Below are 16,740 nucleotides of genomic sequence, written 5' to 3'. Positions count from 1 at the left end.
TGTGTCACCAAAGAGTGCAACGAAATTTGAGTGTTCTTCTTCTTCATCTTCATCATATTCAGTTTCCAATTCTTCATGTGTGAGTGAATATTTTTCTTTTGACTTCCCACCAGCACACTCATTCTTCATATGACCATACCCTTTGCACTCATAACATTGAAGATCCTTTAGATTCCTCAACATTGCTTCTCTCTTAGTAATGTTAGGACACTCATCTTTCCAATGACCAACTCCCCTCTCAAAGAGTAAAACGGAAAAACTAACCAGTTCTATTCACTTGAGAAAAAGTCAAGTACAACTCACTTTTTGTTAAAGCTACTCAACACCCAGATGAAACTCCCCCTGAGTTTCAACCCACTCTCACAATGAATTCTACCGATTAAAAACTTTACCCAACATAAACGCTCACCAAAGGAACAGAGATTTTTCCATTAGGTCTCCCCCTCAGATCCACGCCCAAACACTCATCAGAGAAAAGAGATTTGCCCAATCGGTCTCTTCCTCAGACCCACACTCACTCAAAAGTGAGTGCTCACTCACTAACACAAAAACTCTTTTAGTAAAATATGCTTTGCTTTCCGTGAGAACTGATATGCACTTGCTCTCTCCTTTATATAGGCTCCTCCAGTTCGCCTTAGATCTCCACTCAGTGATTGTTGACTCACTCTGTTTCTGTTCCTTGATCAGCTTCATGTTGATATCGTAAAGCTTTGTCATCTCTTTGTACAGATTTTCTTCACTAACCTCCTCTTCTTGTTCCTCATGTTCTTTTGTGTCACCAAAGAGTGCAACGAAATTTGAGTGTTCTTCTTCTTCATCTTCATCATATTCAGTTTCCAATTCTTCATGTGTGAGTGAATATTTTTCTTTTGACTTCCCACCAGCACACTCATTCTTCATATGACCATACCCTTTGCACTCATAACATTGAAGATCCTTTAGATTCCTCAACATTGCTTCTCTCTTAGTAATGTTAGGACACTCATCTTTCCAATGACCAACTCCCCTGCATTCGAGACACTTTCCAGTGTTTCTCAGCTCAGATTGTCCAGCAGTCACTGGCTTTTTCTTGAAAAATCTGTTGAGCTTTTTGACAATCATCATGTCCTCGTCCAGTGATACTTGACCTTGAGTGTCAGATATCTCTGGGACATGGAAAACCATATTTTTGTTCGACGTTGTTGCTCTCTTTGGCTTCTCATACAGCTCTAATTCTAATTCATGAGCAGCAAATGCACCAACTGTTTCTTTGAAACTAACAGTGTCTACGTTATTTACCATGGTGAATGCAGATTTATGAGACATAAACTTTTTAGGTAAACTTACAAGAAGTTTGGCCACCAATTGTTTGTCTCGGTAGGTCTTTCCAATAACCTCAGCCTCGTTTGCTAATGCATTTAGCCTCCCGCAAAATTCTTTGACGCTTTCGTTTTCACCCATCTGAAGCATGTTGAATTGATGCTTGATCAAATCTCTCCTTGTGCGCTTAACACTTGAGGTACCTTCATGAATTAGTTCAAGTGCATCCCAAGCTTCTTTTACTGACTTACACCCTTGGATCTGCTTGAATTCGTCCTTATCAACGGTGTTGAAGATGATGGTTATCACCTTAGAATTCAATGCCGATGCTCTCTTCTCTTTGGTTGTCCATTTAGATCTAGGCTTCAGAATTTCCTTCCCATCAACCATGTGAGTTGGAGTACTCCACCCTTCTTCCACCGAACTCCAAGCATCTTCATCAATCCCTTTGATGAGATTCATTGTCTTTACTTTCCAAAAGCTATAATTCTTCGAATCAAGAATTGTGTACATCCCAAGAGCGTGAAACCCTTTGATCGAGTCCATGTTGTGTCTTCCACACTTGCACCGATATGAGAGGACAAGTTCCTACGATCGGTGACCAGCTCTGATACCAATTGAAAAAGTCGGACTCTCAAAGAGTAAAGGGAAAAACTAACCAGTTCTATTCACAATCGAGTCATGATCCTCACCGACGCGGGAGAGTATGAGTCAATGGACGAGGATGAAGTTGAGAAAGTACAAGAAGATATCGAATACTCGGGTAGTGGTGAGTTATTGGTCACGAGACGCGTTTTAAGCGCCATGACAAATCCGGAAGAAACCGCACAACGAGAGACCATATTCCACAGTCGTTGTACCGTGAGGAACAAGGTATGTGGTTTAATTATTGATGGTGGTTCTTGTACTAACGTTGCGAGTGCCTACATGGTAAAGAAGCTAGGGCTTGAAACCGAGAAGCATCCTCATCCGTACAAGTTACAATGGCTTAACAACCAAGGTGAACTTAAGGTAAATGAGAGAGTCAAAGTTTCATTTAGCATTGGGAGATACCAAGATGAAGTATTATGTGATGTGGTTCCAATGCAAGCCGGACACATTCTTCTTGGACGACCTTGGCAATTCGACCGAGAGGTGAAACATGATGGTAGGACTAACCATTATTCATTCATATATAACAAACGTAAGATATCGTCTGCTCCCCTTAGTCCATCGCAGGTTCATGAGATGCAAGTGAAGTTGTCAAAGGAAGGCGACGACAAAAAGACAAATTTTTATGTAAAACCGAGTACGGTAAGTAAAGCGTTAGCCAATGATCGCTTGGTTTTACTAATGTTGTTCAAAGATGCTTTGAGTACAGGCTCATAACAGATTGTGCACCCTCCGGAGATCACAAGACTCTTGGAATGTTTCCAAGACATTTTCCTCGAGGAGACACCCGCGGGATTGCCACCAATTCGAGGGATCGAACATCAAATTGATCTCGTACCGGGAGCACCTCTACCGAATCGTCCCGCTAATCATATGAATCCCGAGGAAACCAAAGAACTCCAAAGGCAGGTACAAGAGTTATTATCTAAGGGTTATATACGCGAAAGCTTAAGTCCTTGTACAGTGCCGGTTTTGCTCGTACTGAAGAAGGATGGGACGTGGCACATGTGCGTTGATTGTAGAGCGATAAACAACATCACCATCAAGTACCGTCATCCCATTCCACGACTAGATGATATGTTGGATGAGTTGAGTGGAGAAACCATGTTCTCAAAGGTGGATTTAAAGAGTGGTTATCATCAAGTACGTATGCGCGAGGGAGACGAGTGGAAAACTGCATTAAAAAAAAACAAGGGTTGTACGAATGGCTCGTCATGCCTTTTGGCCTTACCAATGCTCCAAGCACGTTCATGAGACTCATGAACCATGTCTTACGTGCTTTCATCGGTAAATTTGTTGTTGTTTATTTCGATGATATTTTGCTTTATAGCAAATGTTTTACCGAACATGTGACACATCTTGAGCTCGTGATGGAGACTCTCCGTCGAGAAAAACTATATGTGAACCTCAAGAAGTGCACATTCTGCACTAATGAAATTGTTTTTCTAGGATTTGTTGTGAGTTCGCAGGGATTAAGCGTGGACGAAGAAAAGATCAAAGCTATCCGAGAGTGGCCCACACCAACTACCGTTGGCCATGTTCGAAGTTTCCATGGCTTAGCAATTTTTTACCGTCATTTTGTGTGAGATTTCAGCAGCCTTGCTGCACCCCTCACATCTATCATAAAGAAGGACAAGCCATTTGAATGGGGAGAGGCGCAAGAAAAGGCATTCAATGCCTTGAAGGATAAGCTCACGAGTGCACCCGTCCTAGTCCTCCCGGACTTTGACAAAGTCTTCGAACTTGAGTGTGATGCAGGTCTCTCTCTCAAACCCACTCAAAAGCGAGTGCTCACTCACTAACAGAAACTCTCTTTAGTAAAATTTGCTTTTCTCTCCGTGAGAACTGATATGCACTTGCTCTCTCCTTTATATATGCTCCTCTAGTTCGCCTTAGATCTCCACGAATTGATTTGATAGACTCCTCCTTGATTCTCTTTGATTTCATCTTTATCTCCAAGATCTCATCTTTATCTCTTGTTTGACTCTATCTCTTCAGCCTTTGACCTTATCTCCAAGATCTTATCTTTATCTCAAATCTCCTCAAATCTTCTTGGCTTTGATTCTATCTTCATCTCTTCAAGTCAAATCCAAACTTCGTGGCTATATCTGTTCAGATTGCTTTTCCTAAAATCTCTCCAAGTGGTTGTCATTGAGTCCATCTCAATCTGTCTTTGACTTTTACTCCAACTCTCCAGATTTACCTCAAAATATTTCGAGTTGTATCTCGCCGGATTTCTCTCCAGAATCTGCATTATCCACTTGACAACCAAAACAACACATGTGCAAATAATTGCACTAACAGAGAAGTACTAGGTCTTATAAAACATTTTCCAATCAACTCCACCAATTGCTTCTTTAACTCAGCCATTTCTGAAGCAACCATACGATAAGGGGCTCTAGAGATAGGTTCAACTCCCTGTTTCAACTCAATAGGAAAAGATATCTCTCTTAGAGGAGGTATTCTATGTAGATCTTCCGGAAAAACATTAGGAAAATCTTTAACAACCGGTATATCTTCTAGTCTACTTGATGTTTCCGGTCCGTTTAATTCTATTACCGCTAAATATGCCTCACTCCCTTGTTGAATTAGCATGTTTACCCGCACTGCTGAAATAAAAGGCAAACTTGAAGTCTGTCTTGCACCCTCAAACTCTAGTACTAAGGATCCCTCTTGTTCAAAACGAACTCTACCTCTCTTACAATCCAGGTGAGCTCGATGACTTGATAACCAATCTATACCCAAAATCACATCGTATCCTTTGATTGGTACCACTATCAGATCAACTGGTAAGTCATGTCTATCAATCAGGACCGATACGTCACGAATCATTCCTTTCGATTCCATTTCCTCTCCACCAAGTGTATGGACCAATATTCTACCACTATTAATATCAGGTGCAATCTTCATGCGATTTATGTGTATGGGCGAAACAAAACTATGTGTCGCCCCTTTATCAAAAAGGGTATGAGCTTGTTCACCTCCAATACTCAATATACCTAAGAGAAGAAATTATATGACCAATGAATTACGCCCATAATTAATGAACAACACCTACATTTGAGATCAGTCTTAACTAGCCAGATTTGTTACAATTTCCTTTTATATTTAAATAAAATATCGACATACCTATGATTGTTGTCGTTTCTTCTTCCTCTTGCTCCTCAGTTCCTAGAGCATAGACTCTAGGCTTCACCGCTGGTCTCTTGGTTGTTGATGAACTAATATTTGTTCAATCCTCTTAGGTGCTTCTCTTTCTAACTTGGGACAATCGCTCTTATAATGTTCCGCCCTTCCACAATGGTAACAAGTGATCTGGAGCAATCTACATTCGCCAAAGTGACGTCTTCCACATTGTGAGCACATCGGGATACCGGATGCATAAGGTTGCATAACCGCCTTGCCCTTACTCTTGTCATCTTGGGCTAGACGCATATGACTGGGATTAGTCGACCTCTTAGTACATGCTTCGATTTCACGTTCTGTTCTCTCAGCTCGATCAACCATATCAAATATTTTCTGACATCGAATTGATTTTTAACAGTTCCACCTATGGATAAGCAATCTTAAATTAGCAGGATAACATTATCTCAATGAGATATATGTGGTTGTTCGAAACCTACCTTTGCCTTGAGAGACGGACGAAGTCCTCTTACGAAATTCTTAACCCTTAAAGGTCTCTTTTTGCAGCATCTCACCTCCATATCTAGCCAATGAATTGAATTCCCTCTCATATTTTTTCACTGAACGATTTCCTTGTTGAAGGCTAATAAGCTTCATCGCCATCTCCTCTTGTACTCCAGGTGAGTAATATTTCTCTCGAAATGCATGGACGAACTGTCCCCAAATAAATTGATAGTTTACCCCAAATGGTTGGGCAACTCCTTTCCACCAGTGTCTCGCCTCTCCATCCAAATGGTAGATAAATTTGTGTGCCCTAAAAAGATCAGGACACTGGATAAGATCAAATATTTGAGTCATTCTGTCCAACCAATCCTCTGCCACAGCTGGATCAGAGGTACCACCAAATCTTGGAGCTGTATGGCGCTCCACTCGATCAAGAAACCGGAAAAATTCTGCATTCATCACAGGTGGTGCAAGTACATGAGCTGCAGCTGGTTGTACAGGAGGTGGAGGTGGTGGTACATAAGGTGGTGGTGGTGCAGGAACCGGTTGTGGAGCTGGTGCTGCTCCCTGTTGTCTCACAGTAGTGATGAGCTCCAACAGTAAATTCCTCATTTATTGCATATGATCAGGCTGGGGAGGATTTCCACATCTCCCCTCCTATGGGACTAGACATCCTCGTCCACGACCAGGTGTCATCCTACGTTCACATCATGGCAAAAATTATTAGGATGGTGATATCATCCTCGAACCACACCGTACTGGGAGAGTACCGGCTCTGATACTTCATGTAACGACCCGAGGCCACTACGAATTGTCGAAACTGCCCCCACACAGCAACCCGGGCCCTTTCAACGTGTTTTGTCCTCACTCGCACGTATACCGAGACACTTCCCAGTAGGTCACCCATCCTGAGATTGCTCCAGAGTTAGCACGCTTAACTTTGGAGTTCTCTTGGGATAGTCAACCAAAAAGTAGGTGCACTTTGATGCTATGAGTAGCCCAACTAATTCTTTTATGTTATCTTAGACCGTATAGTCTCATACCTATACAGCCCTCGGATCTCTCTCATTCCGGTGCCTTCGATTCATCCCTATACCCCCTACCCAGAAACTCGTCAGGAGCCGCCCCTTATCTGTGCCTCTGCACCGGCGATCACTCCCCGCCCTCCTACGGTACTCTGGGTTGTCACAAGATCTGTAATGACGCCTGACCGCTACAAATTGTTGAGACAACCCTCACACAACAAACTGGGGCCTTTCAGCGTGTTTTGTCCTCACTCGCATGCATAACGAGACACTTTCCAATAGGTCACCCATCCTGAGATTGTTCCAGAGTCAGCACGCTTAACTTTGGAATTCTCTCGGGATAGTCAACCAAAAAGGTAGATGCACCTTGTTGCTATGAGTAGTCCAACTAATTCTTTTATGTTATCTTAGACCGTATAGTCTCATACCTATACAGCCCTCGGATCTCTCTCATTCCGGTGCATTTGATTCATCCCTATACCCCCTACCCAGAAACTCGTCAGGAGCCGTCCCTTGTCAGTGCCTCTGCACCGGCGATCACTCCCCGCCCTTCTACGGTACTCTGGTTGTCACAGGCCCACCAGCTTCCGTCTGGTTCGTCCTCGAACCACACCGTACTAGGAGAGAACCAGGCTCTGAAACCATCTGTAACGACCCAAAATCTGGTATTTTGGACCCGATTGAATCGTCACCGGCTCTGAAGAAAACCCAGTTTATTTAAAACCAAATATATCATATCAAGTTTACAGCGGAAGTCTTAAATAACATAAGTCTAAAATTCTAAACTCTTAAAAATAGAAAAGCAAATTCTTCGTGTTTCTGGCAACTATCGAGTCCAACCAAAACAATTTGTTTCAGCTTTCGCCTGTGGGAAAAAAAAGAAGGGGTGAGCTACGCAAATAGCTCAGTGAAGTCGCAAGACTAAAAACCTCGCCTCCGTACCCAACATAGACAATCAAATAGAAAACAAATACAATCAACATTCAACTCAAGCAAACTCATTTTTCTTCACACTTTTCTCTTATCTTCTCTTTATTCGATTCTTTAAAACGAGTCCAGACTCTAGTACCATTCAGTATCCCTCAGACTTAGCTTAAAACTCTTTTCATAAAACAAAAAGTATCGTTGTAACCCTCTACGGATCGTCGCCGTAGTCGGGGTTACCAAAACACAACCAATAGTAATAACCCTCTACGGATCACTGCCGTAGTCGGGACTACCACTCCACATGGATCGCTGTCATGCCTGGGCCGTTATGCCATCACGTACGGATCGCCGCCGTAACACGGTCTCAAAACTCAACCAATAGCAATAACCCTCTACAGATCACCGCCGTAGTCGGGGTTATCACTCCACATGGATCGCTGCCATACCCGGGTTGTTATCATACCATCACATACGGATCGTCGTCATACCATGGTCGCCAAACTCACTTTTAAAATATTTTTAGCACAGTCTGAGGTCACATCCTAGTCCCTAACTCAATTCTTTATTTTTCTCATTTTTTCAAACATCATGCGAAAATTTAATTAATATGAAAAGTTCAACTCATTCTAACAGTCTAATAATCTATTAAGGAATGGCATCACATAACATGTATGTCATAAGCCATAATCACTCAACAGAAATTTATCAATCATCAATCATCATTCATTATTCACCAATCATCAATCATTAATCATCATTCATCAATCATCAATCATCAATCAATACACATAATAAATTCGCAAGAAAATTTAAGGCGTGTATCCTAAAGTCCTAACCGCATGATATCTACGTTCTTTATCATCATGTCTAAGCAAATAGAAGAAAGAGGAGTTTTGTCAAATTCTCTCACCTTGGTCTAAACGATGAACTCTGAAAGATTCGCTCTAATCCTCGATCCCGGGTTCAATAACCTAGAGATTTTCTTCACCTATAATTAATTATCATATAATAATTTTAATCAACAAATTATTTTTCAAAAATATTTACTACCGTAAAAAAAACATTAATCGAATGGTAAATTTTATGGTTAAACTATTTTATTTTAAATCGTTCGAATATCTCCAAATATTTTGAACTTTATAAAATGGATTTCGGATTTGAAATCATGGGACTGAAACGGTTCAACCATGTCACCGAAAAATTTTTCTGGCGACGCTGGCCGGTGACCGTCATATATCCCGGAATTATCCAATTTTTCTGTATCTTATGTAAAATAAATCAAGGAATCAAAATCCGAAATTATTTTGGCCTAAATCTAAATAGAATTCTCTAAATCTTGAATTTTCTCCGGTGATTCTCGGTCGTTGTCCGGCAAGATTCCACCGTTTTCAGTAACAACATTACCCGAAAAAGATTTGGCTTGTCAAGGGCTTCGAAACCCTTCAAGTCTCGACCAAAACCGATGAAAAAAACTAAGAAAAGAGGGAGAAACAGACCGACGGTGATGAAGCGGTGGCCACGGGGCAGTGGTCGACGATCGATGGCGAGCAAAGAGGTAAACCGGAGCAAAAATCTGGTTTTGGACGAGCTAAGGTCGGCCATGGGAGGAGGAAGAAGAAGAAGAAAAGAAACCTTAGGCATTGCACTCTGGACCTTCTTGTTTTAAAATTTTACAAAATTTTCCCAAACTTTTAATTCGTTTTAAAAGGTCCTCACTGAAATAATAAATTTTTCCATAACTTTTAATTTTTATCACTAAACCCCCGATTTTTTTTTTAAATTTTCGTTCATTATAGTTTTGTTTTTTCAATGCCATTTACATTAGAAAAATTTAACGAAGACAACTAATTGTGTTGGTAAAATTATTTTACCTTGATAGTGTTATATAGGAATACAAACGTTTGGGTGTATAGAAAAAAATAAATATTAAATGTGATGTAATAAAAATAATTAGTGGGATATTTGAACCAATTAGAAGGTGTAATGGGACCGTTAAAAAGATGATTAGTGGGTTAATCAATATGGAATTTATTAGAAAGTGTAACGTCCACTTTTTTTTGTTTTTGGTTTAACTTTTTACATAATGAAGTTTTAAACACTAATTGAATTTAATGTCTACTCCATGATCATATTAGAATGACCGTTTTTTTATATCTAATAAAGTTGATATTTTTGTATTTTTAAATATAATAATTTATTGACATTTTTTATTTTTTATATGATTCATCTCAAAATTTTCATGTAATATTTTATTTATTATTTTTATTAACATAAAATCATCAATACAAAAAATAAATATAAAAACTTAAAAAAGTGATAGGTATTTTATATAATAAAGATAGTTTTTTATAAGATTATAATAATGTATTGATTTTTTAAAATTATTGATGTGTAAAAATTAATGATAGTCTATTATAATATAAATAATCAATATCCAATCAAAATTGAAAAAATTGACATATAGGATGTTTAGGTGGTTTCACCATAATCCTTTAAACCTTATTATTTATGTATAAGACTAGATGAGGACCCGCGCGATGCGCGGGTTATTCTTTGCTATAATTTGTTTTTTATGAAATTTGTTGATGTATAGTTTAGGGGAAAAAAATAAATTATTTATTTAATATGAGATTAAATAGTAATATAAAATTATTGTAAAAAACATCATTATTCATTATATAGTGTCTTTGTTGTTTATGTAATATATATGTTGGATGTCAATAAATAATTTGTCATAGAAATATTTTGTGACATATTTCAATTTTATATCTTACGTATAGTTTTTATATCAATTATTTGTAACATATTATGTATAAAAAAAATTAATTGTGAATTTTATTTTATTTTTCTCATAGTTTTGATAATCTTCATAGTTTTGGTAGACCATTAAATATTTTTCTGTAAACAATGTTGGAGATACATCGTTGTTATCAAATTTTTCTATATGATTTACTTTTTTTTTATCATGTTGTTGAAGTATCACATAAGAGTAATATTAAAGTAACCATGAATAGAGATTGATGATGGTAGTTATAAGGCTATCTGTTATCTATTTTATTTTTTTTAATTTATGGTCATTTGTTTTGGATTATATTTTTTATATATTAATTATATTTTCACAAAGTTTATTAATATCAATGTGAATAGTGATGTGTTGTGGGATAGAACACCTAAATCATATAAAAAAATTTAGTAAACTTTACATAATATTCAATTAAAAATCATAAAAAAAGTGTTTGGAAGAATGTTGAAATCACTAATAAGGAACATATTTTTTTGTATGTTTTTTTACATCATTATATTCTTTCTAAACAAAATTAAATCAATGATAGAATATTGATATCACCGCATAGATATTTTTACCTATTCAATATCACTGTTTTGTTATGGTTGTCCTTAGTACTAATGTGATTTTTCTTCGATATCTAGCAAAAATTTAAATGTAAGGTAATAATAAAAAGTATGTCGTTAAATATTATACATTTTTTTTTACAATGATATAATTTATGGAAAAATCGTATATAAATATCTGAACTTTTACAAAATTCCTATATAAATACATGAACTATAAAATTCTCAAATAAATACCTTAAAAGTTTCAAAACTTCCACATAAATACCCAAAATTTTAAAACATTATCAAGTAAAACCAAAATCCATTAGCAACGTTAGATTTATAAAGAAATCCGTCGATAATTAATTGATGACTTAGCATTCTGACGCCGTCAACAAATGTTGTTCCATTTGACAAAATTTTAAAAGTCTAGGTATTTATGTGTGATGTTTGAAAAGTTCATATATTTTTTGAAACTTTTATAGTATAGGTATTTATCTGAGAATTTTGTAAAAATTCAAGTAGTTATATAAGATATTTCCATAACTTATTTAAGTTAGACGAAATTTTTTTATGATGTTTTTTTTCTATCTAAATCTTTGTAGACATTGATGTGTTTAGCGATAAAACACATGATGTAGAAAATATATTAGTAAACTCAATATAACAATGATAATGGTTTTTAAATATTAATCTATCTAATATATATAGGAAATAATTTGTGCTAAGTAAATATCTTCGAAAATATTTGGATTTATCCCAATAACGACTATGATACTTTTTCTAACTTTCAATGTCCATTTGTGAATGGAGTTCTACAGCAAGATCATTGCATACTGAAAGTTTGGCGACATTGTTGCTACTTTTTATATTGAAATTACATGTTAGTATATATAAAACTAATTAAGATAAAGTTTTTTAAAATGACATTATTTGCAGTGTAAATAAAATTTGAAAACCGACTCATCTAATAATATACAAAAATAATTTTCTAAGTTGACGACTGCATTCACACAAGCAATCTATCCATTTATAAAGGAATTTCCAATTCATTCCATATTGAGTTTTTTACGATATGTTTGTTTTTAAGATAGATATTATATGTTAATTTGTTCGAAATTAAGTAAGAAATCATTTTTTTTTTGGAATTGTATAGATTTTAATTTATTTAAAATTGAAAATTTAGTTTTTAAATAATAAGCAAAAAATATTTTTCTAAATTGATAATCCGATTCATAAATTTGATTGTTTTATTGTGATAAAAATTCTAATAATATTTCTCGCCAAAGAAAATATATATCTATTTTCAAATCTAAGGATATACATATATATATATATGATTTTTTTATGATGTTTTTTTTTCTATCTAAATCTTTGTAGACATTGATGTGTTTAGCGATAAAACACATGATGTAGAAAATGTATTAGTAAACTCAATATAACATTGATAATGGTTTTTAAATATTAATCTATCTAATATATAGGAAATAATTTGTGTTAAATAAATATCTTCGAAAATATTTGGAGACTATGATACTTTTTGTGACAGTCCAGTATACCGTAGGAAGACGGAGAGTGATCGCCGGTGCGAGAGTCATGGACAATGGACGGCTCCTGACAAGCTTCTGGGTAGGGGGTACAAGGATGAAGCGGACGCACCGGAATGAGAGGGATTCGAGAGCTGTGTAGGTATGGGACTACACAGTCTAAGATAACTTAAAGAATTAGTTGAGCTACTCATACCAACAAGATGCATCTACCTTTTCGGTTGCCCATCTCGAGAGAACTCCAAAGTTAAGCGTGCCGGCCTTGGAGTAGCCTTAGGATGGGTGACCTCCTGGGAAATACTTCCCGGGAAGTGTGCGAGTGAGGACAAAACACGCTAAAAGGTCCTGTATTGGTGTGTGGGGACAGCTCTATCATTCCGTAGTGGCCTCGGGTCGTTACAAATGGTATCAGAGCCGGTTCTCTTCCAGTACGGTGTAGTTCGTGGACGAACCAGGCGGAAGCTGGTGGGCCTGTGACAGCCCAGGATACTGTAGGAAGGCGGGGAGTGATCGTCGGTGCGAGAGGCATGGACAATGGGCAGCTCCTGACGAGCTTCTGGGTAGGGGTACAGGGATGAAGCGGACGCACCGGAATGAGAGAGATCCGAGGGCTGTGTAGGTATGGGACTACACAGTCTAAGATAACTTAAAGAATTAGTTGAGCTACTCATACCAACAAGATGCATCTACCTTTTTGGTTGCCCATCTCGAGAGAACTCCAAAGTTAAGCGTGCTGGCCTTGGAGTAGTCTTAGGATAGGTGACCTCCTGGGAAGTACTTCCCGGGAAGTGTGCGAGTGAGGACAAACCACGCTAAAAGGTCCCGTGTGGTGTGTGAGGACAACTCTATCATTCTGTAGCGGCATCGGGTCGTTACACTTTTTCTAACTTTCAATGTGCATTTGTGAATGGAGTTCTACAGTAAGATCATTGCATGCTGAAAGTTTGGCGACATTGTTGCTACTTTTTATATTGAAATTACATGTTAGTATATATAAAACTAATTAAGATAATATTTTTTAAAATGACATTACTTGCGGTGTAAATAAAATTTGAAAACCGACATATCTAATAATATTCGAAAAATAATTTTCTGAGTTGACCACTGCATTCACACAATCAATCTATCCATTTATAAACGAATTTTGAATTCATTCCATATTGAGTTTTACGATATTTTTGTTTTTAAGATAGATATTATATGTTAATTTGTTCGAAATTAAGTAAGAAATCATTTTTTTGGAATTGTATAGATTTTAATTTTTTTAAAATTGAAAATTTAGTTTTTAAATAATAAGTGAAAAATATTTTTCTAAATTGTTAATCCGATTCGTAAATTTGATTGTTTTATTGTGATCAAAACTATAATAATATTTCTCGCCAAAAAAAATATATATCTGTTTTCCAATGCAAGGATATATATATATATATATATATAGTCATTTGACAAAAAAATTATATGAATGATAGTTTAACAATAATATTTGTCATCAACATCGACAAAAATATTTTAATAATACAAATCATATACATATACATATCTGTATACATTCTCAACGTTTCTATCATCAAACAAAAAGAAAAAAGAGAGTTATCTGTAACCGATTCATTTTCTTGTTCTCATCTAACAAAGGCCTAAATCAGAGCATCAACACCCTAATTTCTCCAATTACCAAGAACAATATTTTAACCATCTTCTGCATCATAGTCGACACCAATGAAGAATATATCATCCACCTCTGCGGCCCCTTCATCATTTGCACCTCCAACGATTTTTGTTTGAATAATTCAATTTAAAAATTACAATTTTTTTATATCGGAATGTCATTTATTTTTTATTTAAATAATAAAAAATTGTACAACTATGATATGTTTATCAAGATATCTCATACGACTTTATATAACTATCATACGACATTGTTAACTTTGGATAAATGATATGACCATTGCAGAGGTTATCAGATCGATTAAAGACACAGGCTACCACCCGTAATCCGACCATTTCACCTATACGCATACGTATATATAAGTGTATGCATATATAACAAATAAGAACCACAGATTCCTATTGATATTCGAGCGTCAAAAATGAAGCTTACGTATTAGAATGCTAATAGAAGAGTACGTAGATTTCCTTCCTTCCCTGCAACCCAACGCTTTATCTTCATATCCAGAATTTCATCAATTCTTGGTCCTAACCATTTCACCTATACGCATACGTATATATAAGTGTATGCATATATAACAAATAAGAACCACAGATTCCTATTGATATTCGAGCGTCAAAAATGAAGCTTACGTATTAGAATGCTAATAGAAGAGTACGTAGATTTCCTTCCTTCCCTGCAACCCAACGCTTTATCTTCATATCCAGAATTTCATCAATTCTTGGTCCTATAGCTTTTTATTCACAGGCAATGGCCTCGTCTCATACAACGACCATCATAACCTTTAAACCCCGACCTAGTTGTCGCCCTGTTCAACCAATCCAAAATGGTGGAAACCTGTGTGGAAACTCTTGCATAAGAATCTGCATTCATCTCTAATAGATAAATGCGTTTACAAAGATATACTTACTTCTTTCCCATCTGCATTCTTCCTCTCTTTTTTTTTAAATCTTTCATCTGTACTTATTATTATTTATTTACCAACATCCACTACTCACAATAAAACTTAAATTACGTTATAAATTTAAATTAATTATCTTAGACTTTAATATAACATTTAATTTTCAAATATATATATATACATATATATATATATATGTACATATATATACGTACATATACATATTGTGACAGCCCAGGATACCGTAGGAGGGCGGGGAGTGATCGCCGATGCGAGAGGCATGGACAAGGGGCGGCTCGTGACGAGCTTCTGGATAGGGGGTACAGGGATGAATCGGACCCACTGAAATGAGAGGGATCCGAGGGCTGTGTAGGTATGGGACTGCACAGTCTAAGATAACTTAAAGGAATTAATTGAGCTACTCATAGCAACAAGATACATCTACCTTTTCGGTTGCCCATCTCGAGAGAACTCCAAAGTTAAGCGTGCTCGCTTTGGAGTAGTCTTAGGATGGGTGACCTCCTGGGAAGTACTTTCAGGGATGTGTGCGAGTGAGGACAAAACACGCTAAAACACTACAAAAAAAATGGCCAAATTCCAACGGATTTTTCCAACGGACGAATCGTGAGTAGATCCGCGGCTGTGGGTTAGGGATTCGTTTGTGTTTTGGGTATGTTTGAATCCTAACTTGGTTGCGATTTGGATTTGTTTTGGTTCTATCGATTTGTGCTTTATTTGATTGGTGTTTGCTGACCCCTTGGCCAATTATTTCAGATTCTGAACTACATAGGAATATGGGTTTAGTTTCGGATCGAAATCGATAGAATAGATTGTATTATTCACATAGGAATATGGTTTGATCGATCTAGGATTGATGATAGTGTTCTTCATGCATCTAGTTTGATAAATCACATAGGGATATGGATTTAGAGAATTTAGATAGTGAGTTATATGCCGGGAGGTGATTTCTCTATCTTTGTTGCTTGACGATTCCCGAATACAGATTCAATATCGTGATTCTCGCATGCTTAGCATATACCCATACACGCGAATACGGTCCCGACACCCACGGTCATCTTAGATTGCTAGCTTACACGCTTTTATTGTTTTATTTCCTTATTTTCTATTCTTTCCATACACTTCCACCATCACTTCTACTTCTACTTGCTTTGATTTAGTCTCGATTAGGATTTAGATTTAGCTACCGGTCCTTGTGTTCGACCCCGTGTTACGACGATCCGTATCCTTGCGGTGAGTTGTGAATCGGGTATAAATTCTAGACTCGGTACACACGTATCAAGTTTTTGGCGCCTTTGCCGGGGACTGGTTAGCCTATTTCTAGGTCTTTATTGATTCTAGATCTTAGCTTGTTTTCTTTTTCTTTTTCTTTTGGTTTTTTCGTTCTTTGGTTTTTGCGGATTCACTTGGTTTCGAGTTCTTCTTTTTCTTTGCGATTTGCAGGATTCTAGTGCATGACACGGAGCTCTACTCGGAGAGAAGACCTAGTCTACGATCCAGAGATTGAGCATACCTTGAGAGACATCCGAAATCAGCAGAACAGAGAAGCTATGTCGAGGTCAAGTAGTTCGCACGACCACGTGGTTCATGACGAGGAGCATCGAGAGAATCAAGAGCACATGAATCCGCTCTACTTAGGTGGAGGAGCGACGTATGGCGTTTCGGTTTCCTCTGCATTCACCCGAGGGGTCTCATCTGCTATGCCTTTTCCTTTCTCTTCAGCAGTGTATCTAGACGTCGTCCCTT

Source organism: Tarenaya hassleriana, unplaced genomic scaffold, assembly GCF_000463585.1.
Source record: "Tarenaya hassleriana unplaced genomic scaffold, ASM46358v1 Cleome162, whole genome shotgun sequence".
Lineage (NCBI taxonomy): Eukaryota > Viridiplantae > Streptophyta > Magnoliopsida > Brassicales > Cleomaceae > Tarenaya > Tarenaya hassleriana.
The sequence above is the reverse complement of the archived record's forward strand: the minus strand, read 5'-3'. Positions refer to the sequence as shown.